Source organism: Silene latifolia, chromosome Y (assembly GCF_048544455.1).
Source record: "Silene latifolia isolate original U9 population chromosome Y, ASM4854445v1, whole genome shotgun sequence".
NCBI classification, from domain to species: Eukaryota; Viridiplantae; Streptophyta; class Magnoliopsida; order Caryophyllales; family Caryophyllaceae; genus Silene; species Silene latifolia.
In genome coordinates, this window is record NC_133538.1 from 16,020,371 (window position 1) to 16,026,370 (window position 6,000).

At 31.8% G+C, this 6,000-nt stretch overlaps 1 long non-coding RNA gene across 1 annotated transcript; it reads right to left on the minus strand.

Annotated features, from left to right (window-relative positions):
• Positions 1-2,414: 2,414 nt before the first annotated feature.
• On the minus strand, positions 2,415-5,230 carry LOC141629315 (uncharacterized). Its single transcript, XR_012537266.1, has 3 exons — positions 4,982-5,230; positions 4,535-4,582; positions 2,415-2,772 (listed from the first exon to the last, which is right to left on the minus strand). It is a non-coding gene; the product is annotated as an uncharacterized LOC141629315 (long non-coding RNA).
• Between the last annotated feature and the right edge of the window lie 770 nt (positions 5,231-6,000).

Here is a 6,000-nt window from a genome sequence, read left to right on the forward strand (position 1 = left end):
TTCATTTGTTAAAAATGGCAAATTAGTTTAATTATCAATTTTTGTGGTATACTTATTTTTGTTTTATTTGTAAAAAATCTTAATTCAAGATCTGAGTTTCTTTGTAAAAAACTTAACAAGCTTTGTTGGTTAATACTAGACTTGTTTGCGTGTACTACTAATGCATTTTACTTGTCATGTAGAGGCGCTTGACGCCGTCGTTAGCTGCTGACACAAAAAAGAAGGGCAAGAGATCGATATGCGTGGAAGACGGTATGACTTTAATCTGGAATATATTTGCCATAACATGAGAAAAATGTAACCGTCTTAGGTTGATAATGTGACCATATTTGTTGAAAATGTAAATATGTTTGAGTGTGTTACTATTTATAGTTATGTTTGTATGATTAAAATTAATTGCAGACCAATTTTATTCAAATGGTAACACTGTACTCTGAAATGATAACATTGTACAAATATTCTCATGTCACCATTTGTATCCAATTATATTTTCATTTAAAGAGTCTCTGAAATGGTTACATTCAAAATTAAGGTGATAACATTTTAACATAAAATCATATGTCAGTTTATATATGTTTTCATTTTAAGATTAGTTCAAATTAAATCACTTATTCTTTAAATGGGTCGTCATCCTTACTAAGATGGTAATATTCTACACAAACCCCCATGTCACCATATTTATTCATATATGTTATCGTTATTAGGTTTGTTAAAATCTAAATAACCATACAATAGAATACTTACATTTCAGTCTAATGTGATAACATTTCTACATAAATCTCATGTCACCATCTAAATGCATATATGTTTCTATTTTAAGACTGTTCAAATAAAATCACATGTTTTTTTTATATAAAATTATTACATTATCGTATAATGACTACATTTAAAGATTAAGATGATATATATCATTTCCACACAAACCTTCATGTCACCAACTGAGGTCATATATGTTTCTATTTTAATATAGTTTCAACTCAAATCAATGTTCATCAAAATGGTTAAATTTCCTTACTAAGATGCTGACATTCTTGTACATACTCTTATACACATTCTGTAAAGTGGCAACACATACTGACTAAGATGGTAACAATTTGACAAAAACTCATATGTCAACATGTTCATTTATATATGTTATCATTTTAAGATTCTTTCAAATCAAATCAAATATTACAAATGGTTACATTTAGGGACCAAGATAATAACATTCTACACAAACTCCAGGTCAAAATCACATGCATATATGTCACCATGTTCTTCCGTAAATGTTATGGGGACAGTTACTCATATAGAAACTTTTTAAAGGCGGAACACATACGACAATGATGGTAACATTTTTTCAACATCTCATATGTCACCGTGTTCTTCCATAAATGTTATAACTATAAGATTCATTCAAATCAAACAAAACGTATTGTAGGGTGGTTACATTTACCGACTAAGATGGTAACACATTTAAGACAAAGTAATATGTCACCATGTTTATTCTTGTATGTTACCATATGTTGTAATTCTTACATTTCAGTCTTATAAATAATGGTAACATGTTGTAATGTGTCCAGATTTACCCAGCAACGAGACATCGCCTATGTCAATGGTACATTCAACAAAACGTTATATCTCACTTTGGGAAATTAAATTAAGAATGATCGACCATTTCAAAAATTATTCAACAAATGCCTCAACGGTTGTTACAATGAGACTGGATTTGAAGAGACGTGACGGAAAATGTTGAAAGACTCTGGGTTAGAAGAAGATTGAGCTGGGGGTAGGGGGTCTGATATGAAAGGCGCAGAAGGGCATCACGGTCAGAGATGAACAATCCAGCCACATTTGGGGAGAACTTTTTAGGTAGGACACGCCGACATATGAGTTTATATTAAAAATGATACCACCTTAATGACAAAATATTTCCATCATTAGCCGTGTAATCAGTAGGCGTACTAAACATGATATCATCTTTGTGGCCTGTCTTCAAATTGTTACCATTTAACTTCAGTATGTTACCATTAGAACATAACTTTATATACTCTGTCAAATGGTCAAGATGTACTCTGATGCGGTAACATTATTAAAAATTAATCGAACAACCTATTATAATATTTTAGAATTGAGGTTAACATATTATTAGACAACTACTGTCACATAAATTATAACATTCTACTCTCTTATGGTAACATTAAAATGAAATAAAAGTATATTTGTTAAAATTTGTTATATGATTAATTCAATTCCAAACAAAAAAACTGTATAATGGTTACATTTAAATGAAGATGACATCATGTCACCATGTTTACTCAAATCTCATTAAGTTAATTTTCGAATCAATGACCATATTCATCGAAATGGTTACATTTCCATACTAAGATGATAATATTCTCCTTTACACATTTTAAGAGACTATAGCTGCCTAATAATATGGTTACATTTCCATTATAAAATTCTCTTCTTAACACTTTTTAAGTCAACTGAAGTGGTCACATACTGCGACAAAAATTATAACGTGACAGTTAAAATTGTTCAGAAGAAAATGCGCGTATTTTATAATAAAACGATTACAAATCCATTATTGTCTTACATTCCTAACATCTTGAGGGACTAAAAAAGTGCGTTCTAAAATAACATATTATCCATCAACCACGAAGTACTTAGTCTTTCTTATTACAAATCGCCGTTTACTGTATCTTCCACATCCTTCTCGTGGTGGTCAATTGTTGTATGAGATAGTGTAGGGAAGGTGGTGACCAATGTCTCTCGACCTGCTTCATGTACCTATATAAACAAAACAAACTAATCAGCCTTTAAAGTAAAAACAACTTAGATGGTAACATTTTCGAATAACATAGTAACATTAAGACACATTTGTAACATTCAAAACATCATATGTCCCCCATTTAACGAATTGTAATCATCTAATTACCAGTCTATATTCACTCTCAATGGTTACATTAAGGTTATAACAAGGACATATGTTACCAGTTTAGCTGCAATAGTTACCATATGATTATCTTAATGAATACATAAATTAACTGGCATAGCGTAAATGGTAACAATTTATTAAACAGAAAGGGGCAACACATGGTTATATTACCATTTTAAGTGAAATTGATATCACACAATCATTAAATCCATATTTACAATAAAATGGTAATAATTTACACACTCAATGGTCACATATGAAAAATGAAATGGTCAAATATTTTTAAATGGTCACGTTCTTTAATAAAATGGTAACATTAACACTGAAAATAGATAGCCAGAATGGTAACAATTTAAAAGAGTATAGGGAACATTATGTTATGTTTCCATTTTACCATAATATATGGCAAATTTGTCCATTCTCATGGTCACATTTTTTAATAATTAGATAACAATAAAAACTAACACATATGTCACCACGTTTGGTAATAGATGTTATCATGGTAAGCTAAGGTGATTACACTTTCTAAATGTACCTACGTTTTGTATAGTGTGCAACACATTCAAACATAGGTACATTTCTCAACTAAGGTGGTTACATATTCAACACTAACACATGTTATTATGTTTACTCATTTATGTTATTATGTTAAGATTCATTTTAAACCCAAACAAGCATTTCTATAATGAGCAAGACACTCAAGCATAGATACATTTCTCAACTAAGGCGGTCACATTTTCAAAACTAACACATATGTTGCCATGTTGAGTCATTTATAATAACATGTTAACATTCATTTTAAACTCAAATGAACATACATATAAATAATATCACACTCAAACATAATTACATTTCTCAACTAAAGTGATCACAAATTCAACACTAATACATATGTCACCATGTTTACTCATTTATGTTATCATGTTAAGATTCGTTTTAATCCCTAATAAACATTTCTATAATAAGCGACATAATTAAACATAAGTACATTTCTCAGCTAAGGCGGCCACATTTTCAACACAAACACATATGTTACCATATTTAGTCATTTATGTTAACATGTTAAAATTCATTTTAAACCCAAATAAACATAAATATGCAACACACTCAAACATTGGTATATTCCTCAACTAATGTGGTCACATTTTCAGCACTAACACATACTCCCTCCATACCAGACCAATGGTAACTATTACCTAATACGGCCGTACCACACCAATGGTAACATTCCTTATTTGGCCCACAACATTACCAAATTATCTTTATACTCATTTGATATTTACACAAAATGTCATTACATACCCCCACCTACCAACCCACAATTACATACTTCAGCTATTTTTTCCCTCTTTACCCTTGCTTTTACCCTTTTTTCTTAAAAACCCCATTTTTTTACCATGTTACCATTGGTCTGGTATGGAGGGAGTATGTCACAATGTTTATACATATATGTTAACATGGTAAGATTTATTTTAAACCCAAACAAACATAAATATAAATAGCAACACACTCAAACATAGTTACATTTCCCGCAAATGTGGTCACATTATCAACACTAAGGTGGTTACATTTTTTCTTAGGTTATGGTAAATATATTCCAGATTACAGTCATACCTTCTTCCGCTCATATCAGTCTTTTGCTCTTCTTTTTTGTCCCCGCGGCTAACGACGGAAAAATGCATTAGTAGTACATCACAAACAAATCTATTATTACAACAAAAATTGTTTAGGATTTTTTACAAATGAAACAAAAAACTTGAAACTAAGATCCTTTTACAAATGAACAAAAAATAGTACACCACGAAAACTAATAATTAAACCAATGTAACCATCTTTTACAAATGAAACTAAGATTAAATTCCAAAACTCTATGATTTGGATAAAATCTTCATTTTTTGACATAACAACCCTAGATTTGCACATCAAAACACAAAAGATTCAAACTTTTATAAACATAAATCAAACAAAAACCCAATAAAATTTCAATTTTGGATAAAAACTGACATAGAGATCTGAACTTTTTTTATATTAAAAAACTCAACACAATAATCAACTTTTTACCTTCGATTGATTTTTTCGCAGGCTTGTTTGGAGGTGTTTTTTTACCCATTGTCTTGAGGGAATTAGGAGATGAAGATCGTGATGGAAATATTACCGCCTTATTTTGGACTACTGTTGAAGATGAAGATCTTGATGGAAATAAAGATGGTATTTTTAGAGAGAGGAATTAATTTAGGTTTTGAAAATTGGATGAGAGGTGTGATGATGTTAATTACTGAGAAAAAGAGAGAAAAAAGAGGACACTAGACGTCCTTGTGTTGGGAAACTCCAATCTTTTCTTTTTCCTTTTTTTATTATTTGTTTATTGTGTATTGTCAAATCAACTTTAAACTAATTAATGTAAAGATGGGTCAACTTTTACCCATATTAACACAATATGGTATGAAACCGACCCATCTCTACCTTGTGACGGATAGTGCATGTCACAAGGGAGACTAATTGAAGATAAATCCTTAACATACTAACATAAGATAAAGACTAACATAATAACATAGACGACGATACTAATAATTACCTAGAGGCTCAACTTGGTCACTACCAAAGTCATGCCCGTCATCCGCATAGTCGTCTCTACGAAAAAGGTCGGGGAAACCTGAGCACGAGGGAGGGGGTTAAGATTGCCGCATCTCAGCCAAAGCCTTTTCCATGGCTGCCATCTGCTCAGCTTTGAGACAGACTGTTTCTTGAGTGGTGCGCATTTGTTCCTCAAGAGTTAGTCGTGCGGCTCGCTCATGGTTCATTTGGGTGGCAAATTGAGAAACCATGCTATGAGTGTAAGAGAATGATCGACGAGCACCTTTGTTACATGGAGGTTCAAACCACACTTCGGCCCCTACATTTCCGTTCCCGAATATCCTGCCACGATTGTCAAAACCATCGACATCGGTGTAGAACGAACGGTACTCGTCTGGAGTCTCTCCAGTGGGCGTTGGTCGACTCATCTCTTCCTTATAAACGGCCTAAAAGAACAACAAATAAGGAAAAGATGATGCTATATTTAAAAATGAGGAAAGTACAAT